Source organism: Pogona vitticeps, chromosome 2 (genome assembly GCF_051106095.1).
Source record: "Pogona vitticeps strain Pit_001003342236 chromosome 2, PviZW2.1, whole genome shotgun sequence".
NCBI classification, from domain to species: domain Eukaryota; kingdom Metazoa; phylum Chordata; class Lepidosauria; order Squamata; family Agamidae; genus Pogona; species Pogona vitticeps.
In genome coordinates this window covers 164,411,148-164,425,380 of record NC_135784.1, presented here as the reverse complement: position 1 = coordinate 164,425,380, position 14,233 = coordinate 164,411,148, and the positions used below count along the sequence as shown (strand labels likewise).

Here is a 14,233-nt window from a genome sequence, read left to right as displayed (position 1 = left end):
TTACAAAGTTGTAGGCGCCAAAGCTGCTTCTGATCCTTATTTGGGGTGCCGGGAGGCACCATGGGATGAATGGTGATCCATTCATAACACAGAGCAGACAGACCGTTTCTCAGGTGGTGTCCTCTTAGGGCCTGCTGGGTGCCCAGGTGATGACCCTTCTTGGGAATCCGTGGGAAAACGGCTTGCCTTTAGAGGAATTTTCTCCATCTGCCTCCTCCCTCATCCAGGATCTGTGCCTGCATGCATCCAGGAAGAGTAGCCCATAAAGGGAGTTGAATTGGACTTAGATTCTGGGCTTGCACACCTGGGGGTGGCTTCTGTGACCAACTGGCTGTGTTATACCTCGTTAACAGGTGAGAGGAACGTGCCACTTGCAGAGGCGTGTGGCTTGCTTTGGCATGGGAAGGAGGTGAAGGGAGGGTCCTTTGAAGCCACAAGCCAGGCCGTTGTTTGTGTGAGCCATCCGTGTCGGCTGCTGGATAAACTGGAACAGATTGCACCTTCTGAGCAGGCTGGACAAGAGCCTGAGGCTGCAATCTGAAGCTCAGTCACCTCGGAGTAAGCTCTGCTTAGTAGTAAGGTTTCCTTTGGCAGTAAGCATGCCCAGGCTGTGGTGCCCTGTTTGCTTCTGCCAAGAGGGTGTCTTCAGGAATTCCTCTCTTCCGTGCCCCCCCCCGCCCCAAGCAGCTGCCTTCAGATGTGCCAGAAGGATGGGGTTTAAAGACAAAGAAGGCGAATTCTCCTTCGAATAGTGCCGAGAAGGCAGAAGGCGAAGTGGGTTTGGGGTGGAGGGGGGGGAAGTTGTGGGGTGGGGGGTGAGAAGAAGACTGGTTTGAAAAGACCAGACTGTCCTTAGCCTCTGGAACAGGAGACAGACGGCCGAGCAGGAGGGTGCTTAAAAAGCTGAACCTGGCAAAGGGCCTTGGAGCGGGATGTCCATGAGAAGGAGACCACACCTCCAGGAGTAGCCTGGTTGGCTCTGACAAATGCCACCTTTTGATCTCTGTTGCCACCTCCCGCCGCAAAAAAAAGGCTGGGTTGTTGCACAAAAACTGGGTCGTGTTTTTTTTAAAGCTTTGTGGTGACCTGTGGCCAGGTTTGAAGGTTTCAAATGCATAGATATCACAAAAGGCTCCCGTGTGCCTTGCCTGCCTCTGTTTTTTTCCCCCCTCTCCTTTCCCTCTGTGTATAAGAGAACCCTCAGCATAGACAATGGGAGTGTCTTCCTCAGGGTCTCCGTGCCCTAGTTAGAAACGCTAGAATCTGTGCAGCTGGCAGAGCTTATTGCAGTTGTTTGGAGGATAAAAAGGAGGTGGGCATTGTTTACCTTTAGAATCCTTCGTGGGAAGCGTGAGCACAGGAGAGGGTTGTGCCCCTGTTCGGATGCTGGGCAGTTTCATGCTTCCCTCGTGGGGACTCCTTTAAATACAGACAGGCACTAGAGTAGAGATTAAGTACGTGTGTGTGTGTGTGTTGGAATCCATAATTAATCGTGTTCTCTAGGAACAGGCAGGCAGAGTATTTAATATTGGGCAATTCCCCATGTAGACGACTGTCTAGGACAAGGAAGGTGTGCATGGAGAAGGTCTCTCGATTCCTCGGCTTCTCCAAGTTTGTTTTTTTGGTCTTGGGAGTTGGCCTTTGGGATTCTTGATCCCAAAACTGAGGGTGAAGCTCTCTTGAGGGGGAGGGGAGGAAACAAAGGGGACAACGTCATGCTCAATATTTTCTTTTTCTTTTAAACTGAGGAGGAAACAGCCCTGTGGAAGAAAGGGTCCTGTTTGTAAAGTGGCCCTGAGAAATGCAGGAGCAATAGTTACTGTAGTCACACCGTTAGAGGTTTATTCCGTGGGGAAGATGATCCTTTTCAGGCATGGCCGGGAAAACCATGATTAGCCCCTCAAATATTTTGTGCTCCAGTTTCTAGAAGCAGCAAAGAGAATGACTACTGGACAGGAGTGATGGGAGTTGCAGTCCAAAATATATGGAGAACCAAACGTGTCCTGACAAAACTTCTTTTTTTCTTGGCTAATAGATGTGGTATAAATATGCTTGGGTTCCAGACTAATATGGATCCGAACCACAATGCACTATAAGCAAGTTTTGACAAAGTTATGAGTATGTAGGAAGCTGACCTGTGTCAAGTCGGACTATTTGTAGATCCACACCATAGCTGCGCGGCTCTCTTACTGTTGTCAGACCTGACAGGTAGTGACTCTGCAGGGCCTACAGGTATGACTTTCTCCCATCGCTTGGTCCCTGACCCTCTCAGGCAGCAGGGCTGAATCTGGGTCCCTCGGCATGCCGAGTGTTCACTTTGCCACAGAGCTATGGCCTCTTTTGCAGGAGGATGGCCTGAAGTGTGTCAGGGAGTTATTGATCTGTGTGTAGAGATGCAGATGCGTTGGTCTCTGCCTGTCTGTACGTGTACTAGAGAGAAACAAATGAAAACCCAGCAGGTGAAGAAGGGCTTCCTTGTGTGTGCTGGAAAGAGGCAGTTGAGGCTATTTTAACTAGATCCATTGTTTACACTTAGAAGCTGAGTTGAAGGAATAGGAAGAAGGCAGGGATGGGGCGGGGTTAGGGTGATGTGGAATGCAGGCCAACTGTTTTCTTCAGATTGTGTGCTATGCATCTCTGTACCCCCACCAGCATCCCCTTTTAGGGAGAGAGAGAGTGTGTTGTGCAAAAGATGACACTGACTACAAGGCTGTTTGCCTCTGCCAGCGTACTGAATGAATGGAAATGATAGAAACCCAGGTGACTGTGCTCGTGGGTTTTCTAAGGTGTGGTTGGCTTTATGCTTCTGCAGCTGCACACATTTGTAAAAGAACACTTTTTCCCCCCCCAAGGCGAAGAGCACTAAATAGATAACATGTGCCTTTGTATACATGACCGTGGGCATAGTGTGTTTATGCCGAGCACTGGGCGAGCCTGTGCAAACGCTTGGTTACATCTGGAGGCACCCGTTTGTCTATCTGTCTTTATCTCTATCTCCACAGGTACCAAAGTAATGTTTGCAAGGCTGTGTGGGTGCAGGAAGCCATACATTTTCCTTTGTCTGCCTGTTGGTGTATTCAGTTCAAGGAAGTGCTTGGGAATTTTTGCACATCCGTTTGCTCTCATGTGGATGCAAGTCCATGTTTCCGTAATACATATACACCCTGTGCTGATGGCTGTCACTTTTTGTTTGTGTTTCTCTGGGTGGCACATTCTTGCAAGTTGTGCTTTCTCTCTCTCTCTCTCTCTCTCTCTCTCTCTCTCTCTCTGTGTATGTGCGCACGCGTGCTTGTGCAGATGCACAAATAAATCCACATTTCAAGGGATATGTGAGTATCCCCATTCCTATGCTCATGATTTATATGAGTTATTTGGGGATGGGAAGAAAGTATAGCTGTCAATAGATATCATGTGCGTGCATGTATGATTCTATGTGCACACTATCATTAGACTTTTTGTGTACAGTATATGCATTTGTGTGCCCATGTAATCACGTTTCCATGTGACCATTCCTTAGTCTCAATGTGCACTTGTTGCTTACAACAACCTTGGCCAATTTAGTGCATTCCAGTTGTGTGAGACTTCATCATCCATCAGCCCCTTCTAGCAACACGAAAAATGAGGAGGTCTGGGAGTTTGTCTAGCAGCATCTGGCAGACACACTGCGTTGGGGGAAGGGAAAAGTACATGGTGTGGGTGGATGTTCACTTGCTCTTGTTGTGCTGTGAGTGGTACAGTGCCTCTCTGGCTAAATTTGAGTCAGGATCTCAGACTTTAAAAGCTTAAAAGTCTTTGCCAAGCTTCAGCCTTGAACACATGAAACAGTGATAAAAGATCCTTCAAGGTATTTTGCTGCTCTGAAGCAAACAAGCACAAAACGTTTTTTCCATATCTTTTAGTGAACATGGGGTAAGATCCAGTTGACGGACAGTTGGAGGCAACAATCTGTAGCATCCTTCTACAGCTCCCCTTCATTTCTTTGTAGTCAAAATATCTCTTTCCTACTTGTTGCCATCATTGCAGCCCACAATCCTACTCAGAAACAAGTTACATTGCATAGATTTACCCTCTGTATACAAGAATAAGTTCGCATTTCTGCTGCCTGGCTGTGCCTTGTGCTAGTGCTGAACAGGTCTGCTTAAAATATCACCTTACTGAAACATACATTTGAATACATAGAGCAAGAATGCAACAAACAGGTGTTCTGCACACATTCATGCAGCCAAGGACCGTGAGTCAGGGAGCTATGATTGGCTGCTGACTCCCTGTTAAGCGCACATGGTGACATACCTGGGTTTTTGCCTCTGCCTAATATATGACTTGGTATTCTGCTTTTAAAAAATGATGCCTTCAACCAAATGTTGAGAATTGCAACTGACTATAAGCCCACTTTGAATCCAAGGTGGGGCCTTGACTCCTTGTTGATACCAGTAGATCTGATGGAGATACCCAGTGCACCATCTGGTCAGGTTAAATTGGATTTGTTTCAGCTAGTACGGGCTGAAGATGTAGGCAGAGTACTTGCACACTGCAAAGCCACCACCTCTTCTCTAGATCCTTGCCCGTTCATAGCTCTTCAAATCAGGAAAGGAAATGGCCATGGAATGAGCTACACACATCATTAATGTAACTCTATGGGAGATCCATTTACTCTCCTGTTTAAAGGAGAGCATTATAAGGCCCATTCCAAAGAAACCATATTTAGCAGGGTATTATTGTAACATAACTACAGACCCATTGTTAACATTCCATTCTAGGGCAAGTTGATCAAGAGGATGGTGGCCTGTCTGCTGCAGGCGTTCTTGGAGGTAGCCTAGATCCATTTCAACTGGGGCTTAGGCCACACCATGGAACTGAAACAGTGTGCAAGATGATCTCCTGAGGGAGGCAGACAGGGATGTGTGGAGTGTTTGTGTGTAACCCTGCTAATCCTCCTGGATCTTTCTTTCACCTCAGTATCCTTCTGAGATGGCTATCAAGTTTGGGACTTGGGGGCTCTGTTTTTCTATGGTTCCAGTCTTTCCTCAAGGAACATTTTCTGGTAGTGCAGCTTGGTGAGGCGTCTGCCTCTTAGGGCCTCTGTCACGGGCTCCCTCAGGGACCAACCATTTTTCTGATGCCCTTTGATATCTATATCTAGCTGCTGGGAGACGTCATGCAGAGATTTGGAGTTTGGCGTCATCAATATGCTCTAGCCCTCTTTTTCCTCATCTGCAGGTGATACTGTACAGTGCCTTGAGTGTTGCCTGGCAGTGATAATGGACTAGACAAGGACCAATAAACTGAAACTGAATCCAGAGAAGCTGGAGATCCTACTGTTAGGAAAATAATCCAACTGATAATTTAGGTGACTTTGATGGAGGATCTCCCTGAAGGATCAGGTTTGCAGCTTGGGTGTACTTTTGGACCCAACTCTATCTATAGAGGCAGAAATATCTGCTATTGCTAAGAGCACCTTTTATGAGCTTCAGTTGATTGCCCAACTGAACACTTATATGGAGAAGAAATGCCGAACAACAATGGTTTATGCATTGGTAATTTCTAAACTAGACTACTGTAGACTATGGTCTCTACATAGGGCTAACCTTGAAGTCAGCATGGAAATGTCAATAGGTCCAGAATGTGGCACCTAGACTGATCATAGGTATCAGCATTTATAAATGCATATCCTCCGTCTTGGCACATCTTCACTTTCTCTCTGTTACAGTGGACCCTCGACTTATGGAATTAATCCGTATTGGAACAGTGGCTGCAGGTCGAAAAGTCTGTAGGTCGAGGCTCCATTGACCTACAAAGCATTGAAAACCGATTAATCCGTAACTGGCTGTTTTTGTTCCATTTGGGGTTTTTTTTTCCCGGTCTGTAGGTCAATTCTCTAGCTGCAAGTCGAACCTAAATTTTGTGGCCAGAGAAGTCTGTAACTCGAAAAGTCTGTAAGTGGAGCCTTCTGTAAGTCAAGGATCCACTGTAATTTCCATGCTGGTCATGATCTACGAAGCCCTTAATGGTTTAGGACCCCGATACCTGTGGGAACATCTCTCCCACAAAATGGCTACCCTTCCTGCTTGCTGTTTGCAGACTGTGATGTTCAAAATGGTGATACCGAAGAAGGCCAGAAGAGTGAACCCCAGGAACCGTCCTTTCTCAATTGTGCCTCCTTCCCTCTGGAACAAGCTTCCAACACAGTTTTGTTAGGCACCATCCTTCTCAGTTTTCAAGGAGTTAGTAAAAACAGAATTATTTAGAGCTGCCTTGTATTAATGCTTTTAACCACTGACCTGAGATGTCCGAAGTTGTTCTAAAATGTTTAACTCTATATAAATGTCAGGTTTGGGCTAGTGACTGTGTTTGATTTATTTTATGGTATTTACTGTATATTGTATTTCATACTGTTGATTTTGATGTGTCATGAACCTCCCTGAGAGTGTTCGCGCAATGAGGTCATAGACAAGTAGAAATAATAAATAAATGACTATTAACAATTAGGATAAATTAAAAGTTAAAAGGCTGGCTAGGCACAATTAGGGTTGCCTGTGATTGGTTCAGGACAATTGCCTGAAATAGGAGCGTTGTTGCTGACTTTCTGGGAAGGCCAGAACAAGGGGAGCGTTTCTGAGGGAAGCATTTAAACATCTGTGTGGAAGTCGATGCCTCGAACCAAACCTTTTTCTTCCTGTACAGCTCGAAAGACACTGCCCGAGTTTGCTTCTTGCTACCTGGACACCACTTGGGACAGGGTGGCGCTGCGGGTTAAACCGCAGAAGCCTCTGTGCTGCAAAGTCAGAAGACCAGCAGTCGTACGATCAAATCCACGCAACAGAGTGAGCTCCCATCGCTTGTCCTACCTCCTGCCAACCTAGCAGTTCAAAAGCTTGTAAAAATGCGAGTAGATAAATAGGTACCACCACGGTGGGAAGGTAACGGCGTTCCGTGTCTAGTCACGCTGGCCACGTGACCATGGAAACTGTCTATGGACAAATGCTGGCTCTACGGCTTGGAAATGGGGATGAGCACTGCTCCCTAGACTGAGACACAACTGGACTAAATGTCAAGGGGAACCTTTACCTTTACCTTATGTGGACTGAACTGCAGGGGAGATGAGTTGGTTTGGCCATGCTGACTTGGAACAAAGAGGCTTGTCCAAAAATCCACAGGGCACTAATTTGTGAAAGGCTGGTGGGTGTGTCAGAATTTGGACTCGTGTAGTTGTGGTCATTTGAACTCTTGTTTTGCCCAGATTTCCAGACCAATAGTGAAATCCAGACCAGCCCTTGAAAACTCTGTGTCAGCTGTTCAACTTTTTCTGGCTGTGGGCATAAGAGGTGCAGAGCTACCAGCTGCCTGAGTGAGCGACCCGGGTTCTCCGTATACATCCAGATATCTGCTACCAGCCTCTGGTTTCCTCTAGGGCTGGGCCATGACATCTTGCTACTTGAAGCTAAGGATGAGATGGCATCTCATGCCATTGTTTTGACCGTTGAATCTTACGTCAGGATTAGCAATGCACAGCACCACCTTCTGTCCCTAAGGGTAAAAGGCAAGCTGAGGGAGCACAGGGTGGACCATGGGACACACAGAGCCCTGTTTGCTGTATGCCCCTTCCACATGTTGTGCTTGAGGATGCAACCTCACTTTGCTTGATGGCAAGGCCAGCCCTGGGTCCACTTCAGTTTTTAGTTTAATGGCAGTGTTTCCACTCAGAGTGTTTCCATGCTGCACAGTTATAGTGGTTTGATTCCAGCTTCCGCTATCATGGCTCCATCCTGCAGAATTTTGTGGTCTGTAGTTAGGTGAGGAAGTGCACAAGACTATCTGCTATAGTTTAGGGAGATGCACTACAGCTTTCTGGTGGAGAGATCTAAAGGCCTGGCTAAACTATAAATCCCAGAATTTCTCTCAGATTGAGCCATGGCAGTTAAAGTGGAATCAGATTATGGGGTGTGTGTGTGTGAAAGGGACACCTCACCTCCCTGCTGCCATTGCTTATCAGACAGATGATAGGGACATGTATTATTTGTTTATTTACAGTAGCTACAGGGGATCAGTTCCAGGCCCTTTTCCCCTGTAGATGCCAGAAACTGGCTATACAGTACAAACTCTCTATATCAGGCGCCAGGGAACTTTTTTATCTTTTACCCCCCCCAAAAAATTTATATACGCCGACATTACCCCCTTGATTCGAAAGAAAGGAAATCATACATTATTTGAATTAAAAATATTATTGAATCTACACAGGCTGTGTACTGAACTAGCAGGATGCACCAAATTTGATAAAGATGTGCACTATTTTTTGCTGGAACACATTGCACTCCAGCCATGGTGTGGTATAAGGAGTAGTAAGTTGTCCAATGTGCCTAGCAAGTTGCATTAAATTTCTGCTAGCTTGCAGAGGATTTAATCATCATCAGTGGTTGCCAGAGTGGTACTAGCAATGACATGCTTGCTAGAGACATCCAACACAGAATTGGGTGGGCGGGGGCTTTCCCTACCACTTTAATCATTCTATGTGTGGTGTGCAAAAAGGAACAAACCAGGCTAAAGGTCATGTCACCCACCCTGGTGCCACAGCCCAATATCAAAGGACCAGTGTGCTTTTTTATCATCATCAATGGAAAACTCAGCAGTGGCTAGAGGATGGGAAAAGATCAGTCTACGTCCCAATCCCAAAGAAGGTAAGTGCCAAAGAATGCACCAACTACTGTACAATTGCACTCATTTCACACGCTAGCAAGGTTATGCTCAAAATCCTACAAGGCAGGCTTCAGCAGTATGTGGACCAAGAACTCCCACAAGTACAAGCTGGATGTCGAAGGGGCAGAGGAACTAGTGACCAAATTGCTAACATGTGCTGGATTATGGAGAAAGCCAGAGAGTTCCAGAAAAACATCTGCTTCATTGACTACACAAAAGCATGGCAGAAAGTGAGGAGGACTTAAAGAACCTCTTAATGAGGGTGAAAGAGGAGAGTACAAAAAATGGTCTGAAGCTCAACATCAAAAAAACTAAGATCATGGCCACTGGTCCCATCACCTCCTGGCAAATAGAAGGGGAAGATATGGAGGCAGTGACAGATTTTACTTTCTTGGGCTCCATGATCACTGCAGAGCGTGACAGCACCCACGAGATTCAAAGATGCCTGCTTCTTGGAAGGAAAGCAATGATAAACCTAAAAAGTACCTTACAAAGCCACCCTTCCCCCCGCCTTAATTCAAAGTTTCTCTTTTGCTTGCCTGTTCATTTTCACAATTTTGAGTCTCTCTCTCTCTCTCTCTCTCACACACACACACACACACACACGCACACACACACACACACACACACAAAAACACACATCCATCCACCCACCCTCCCTCCATTTCTTCCCTACCTCCATTTTCTCCCTCCATTTTGTACATTTAAATAAGCTTGACAAAATCCCTGGTCTCTCGCACCTTTCTTCCCTCCTTTCCCTGGCTTGCTCCTTGATCCTCTCCCTCCTCCTTCTTGTTTGCAGTTATTTCCGGAGGAAGCAGTCATTCAGAAGCCCCAGATTGATTGATTGCCTGGGGCTAATCCCAAGCTGTAACCAATTAGGGAGGCTTATCTCCGATCTCTAAAAGAAGGGAGGATTTACGAGTGCCCTGCTGCAACGAAGGAAGTAACAGGGAGAGGTGGCTTACAATTTGATGTTTGGCTGCAGAGGGTGGGGGTGGGAGGGAGGGGGTAGCAGTCTGCTCATTACCTCCAGGATTTTCACATTTATCCAATTTGGGGTAAATTACCCCTGTTTTCGACCTATGCAGTCTTTGGTTTCCTCTAGTTGCCAGTTCTGGCAATACACTTTGGAAACATATTTCTGGTTTTGGTTTATTTTAATATTTGAAGGCGGCGGATAACTGAAACTATGAGTACTGATCCTGTGAATGTGACAGTTCTAATGTGTTTGCTACATGGCTATCCTGCCTTCCAGTGAGATCAAATTTATGAACATGACTCTTTTGCATCCTCACTACAATCCTAGCTGAGAGAGTGGGAGTGGCCCATGACTGAGTGAGGATTTGAAGCTAGGTCTCTCAAGTCCTGAACTAACAATCTATGATTTCACATTGATGCAGTTACCTGCTTAATGATGGATTTGCAAATTTAGGATGTTACTGCAGGATTCTGGAGGTAGCGCCATCTAGCCTTGCTGTGAAGGGGAGCACCCACCACTTCTTCAGTCTTGAAGCAGTTTCATTGCCTTAACAGCACTTACCCTTAGAATTTTTTCCTAATGCTTAGTCAAAATCTTTTTCCTTGCAGCTCCTCAAAAAAAGCTTCTCAAAACTTACACAGCACAACATCTTCTTTTTGGGCCTGTGGAATAAAGTAGCTATTAATATATTGGTTATTATTTTGATTCATTATGTTTTTATAAAACCAAGATTTACTAGCCACCTTCTGAGATGTCCTTTTTTTTTAAAAGCGAGGAACGATATAAATCCTTAAAGAAATCATAACTGTCAGGTTGTAACTTCAGGAACATGGCAGAATTGAAATCTAAATGAATAAAAGTTTTAAACACACACATAAAATAAAATAATTAAACTATTAGAATATCATGTAAGTCTGAGACTGAAAAAATTACAGAAACCTGAATGAAGTAATATGATGGTTGCAAAACTTGAACTACAGGGAAGGGTTTGTTTAATTATTTTTGCCAGAGCTGGCTTAACTATTCATTTATTTGGATTCCTACCTGTTCATGTCCCTGAAGCTAAAATCTGAGAACCATGATTTCCTTAAAGCATTCCAGGTTAGTAGAATCCTGTGATGTAGGGCATTGACAGTTCCAGATGGCACTTGAGATGAGAGACAGTGATGCACCCAGAATGGATAAAGCATCTGGGCAGAGGCTAAACTTGGTAAACTCTGAGTCTTCCTGTGGCTGCCCACTGTTGGCGATCACCCAGACTCCAACTAGGGAAATTCCTTTGGCAGATTGCCATTGAAGAACTTGGGTTCTAATGTCTGCTCAATTCCAGCTTTTCATCATATCCACCCCCAGGCAAGGTAATATATGATCATCACAGATAATACTAAAATCTAAGGAAAGCATAATACCCTAGACTGCCAGAAAGATGAGCAAGTGTGTCCTAGATCAAGTCAAGTCTGAACTATCTCTGGAGGCAAACATTTTGAAAGTGAGGCTGTCCTACTTTGGGCATATATCATGAGAAGGCAATAATGCTGGCAAAGGTTGAAGGGAGCAGGAAAAGAGAAAGACGAAATCCAGGTTGGATTGACTCCCTAAAGGACCCACAGGCTTGAGTCTACAAGAGCTGAGCAGGTGAGGATAGGACATTTTGGAGATTAATCATTCATAGGGTCTCCCAGAAGCTGGAGGTGACGTGACAGTCATAATAAAAAGGAAAGCATAATGTCTGGATGAGAGGAAGATAAAAGGAATCAAATAGCTCAAATAAAAGGTTCAAGTGCAATCCACCTTGAAACCAGCAAGTAGAGTGCCAGTGAAGCCTCCTCAGGGGGGGAGAGATTCAATAGCTAGGTATTTGTGCTGAAGAGGGATTGCCATGTACCCAGCTGATCGCATTCCAGATGGCAACGGGATATTGGTGCCATGCTTTGGATGATGTTGGCAGTTGGCAGATGGGTTCATGAGAGTGAAGGCTGTCCTTCAGGGGACAGGGTCCTAAATTGTCAGAAAGGCGAGATGAAATGCATTGGAATAACTCTTCCCCCCCCCCCCCCCCGCAAGAAGTTTCCATTGTTGTTCAGTGCCATCAATTTGCTTCCAATGTACGGTGACACCATGAGTTAATGACCTCCAAAGAGTCTCATTATTAGCAACCCTGTTCAGGTTTTGCCAATTAAAGGCCACAATTTCCTTTCTTGAGTCAATCCATCTCATGTCTGGCCTTCCTCTTTTCAAATTGCTTTCTACTTTTCCAAGTGTTATTGCCTTTTCCAGTCAGTCTTCTCTTCATTTTATATCCAAAGTATGATAGCCTCAGTTTGATCATTTTAGTTTTAGTGAGTGTTTAGACTTGATTTGGTCTAGAACCCATTTATTAGATTCTCTGGTGGCTTGTGTTGCCAGACCTCCCACTCTCTTCTCATATTTCAAACAAATCCACTATTCTCTCTCTCTCTCTCTCTCTCTCTCTCTCTTTCTCTCTCTCTCTCTCTCTCTCTCTCTCTCAGTTTTCACATCTATGCAGTGTAACTGGGAATAGAATAATAGGAGTGATCTTGGCCTTGGTTTCCAGTGACATAGCCTTACATTAATGATCTTTCTAATTCTTTCGTGGTTGCTTTTCAAAGTCTTTGATTTCTTGGCTGCAGTCTGCATTTTGGTCAATGATTGAACCAAGGTAAGAAAAAAAATCATCAACACTTTCTGTTTCTTCATTGACAACATAAAAATTACACAATTCCTCTGTTTATGCTCTCCATATAGTTTGAACAGAGGGAAAATAAAATGTACCCTTTCCTGACACCTTTGCCAACAGGAATCCATTCGGTCTCAACAGAAGCTACAGGGCAACAGGACAGATCACGAAAAGGTATGGATCATTTTCAAAGAAATAGCACACACGTTTCTCTGAAAATGATTCATTGCTTTTCATGATCACACAAAAGTTTTAGTGTAATCTATAAATCACAAGATGGTTTTCTTCTGTAATTCTTCAGTATGTACAAGTATCCAGCGTGTATTTGCCATATGATCTCTAGTACTGCTTCCTTTTCTGAATGCCCTTGGCATTACTTCATATATGATCAGAGTCTTTCTTGTAGAATCTTGACCAACACTTTGCTTATATGAGAAATTAATGCAGTAGTCCTATAGTTATCATTATTAGGGTTGAAATGTATAACAGTGGTCTGCAGGCCACTGTTTTGTTTTCCAAATTAGTTGACATAATCTTGTTAGGATTGTAATAGATGTGGCATCTATCACTTGAAATTGCTCTACAGTACCTGTATCCTTTCTACAGTTAGTTTATTTATTTTGATTGTTTTGAGAGCAACTTTACTTTCACTTTCAAAAATTGCAGATCCTCAAAAGAGTCTTCTTTGAAGGACTCCTGCCATCCTTGCTTCTCTTCTATATATGTGGAGTATATTTTCCCTATCATTTCTTTTATCCTGGTCAAATGCCATATTCCCCTGTTGATCTTACAGCATCCCTAATCTAAGTTTAAATTTCCCTTTGATTCCTTGAATCTTGTGGAGAGGTGTGTTTTTTTAAAAAGAAAATCTGTCTCCTTTTATTATGATCTTCCACTTCTTTCCAGTGATGGTTACAGCACTTCTCTTTGTCCATATATGCCACTTGCTGAAAACTTGCATTTAGGATTCTGGCCTTATTTCTGTCACTTTTTACTTTTGTTTTTGATCTGTCATTAACAATCCTAAGAATTTCATCAGTCATTCTTTGAAGCTTCTCTCTCCTTTTGATGATGATGATGATAATAATTGTGTGCCATCAAGTAATTTCTGATTTACGACAACCTTTTCCAGAATTATCTAGGTAGAGAATACTGAGAAGTAGTTTACTCTTCCCTTCTTCTGAGGTATGCTGGACAATAGTTTGCCCAAAACCACACAGGCTGGCTTTTTTGGGATGCACAGTGGAGAATTAAATTCCCAACCTCTGGTTTCTCAGCCAGAAACCTGCCTGCACAGCATCTTTTAATTTCTCTTTCAACATCTGTAGCTGGTGTACAGATCTGAATTACAGTTATGTTGATCAGTTTTCTGTGAAGTGTGATTAATATTATTTGGTCACATTTTGGATTATCACCCCTAACTTATTATGTTAATTTTACATTGCTATTGAAGCCATATGATTTCTTCTGAATACATTGGAGCCAGAGGCCAAAATCCAGAAGAAGAGGCAAAAATCCAGTTGCATAGTTACACTGGTAGAAGGGAAAAGGGATAATTCAACGTGGCAATTGCTGCTAATAAAGTCCCCGCTTGGTTTCTTGCTCACGCATCAAGCCACTTGACTGGCATGCAGTAAAGAATTCAAGCAAGGAGTTGTTAATTAGCGGCAATACGCACCTGCAAGTTGTGCCATTTTCCTTTCACTGGCATAACTATGCTACAGGATTTTGGTCAGTGTGTTGGACAGATGGACTCGATATAGCCAAAATAACTGTAGTGACTTCAGAGTGTTTGGACAATAGGTTCCATAGTAAAGAGTTGTATTCCAGTAAAATGTTATGTGGTGTAGGAAAGAATTCTG

At 44.1% G+C, this 14,233-nt stretch overlaps 1 protein-coding gene across 3 annotated transcripts in view; it reads left to right on the top strand.

Annotated features, from left to right (window-relative positions):
* The window catches only part of MARCHF9 (membrane associated ring-CH-type finger 9), a 64,221-nt gene that overhangs the window by 2,043 nt on the left and 47,945 nt on the right, over window positions 1-14,233 (top strand). The gene's annotated exons all lie outside the window — the stretch shown is intronic.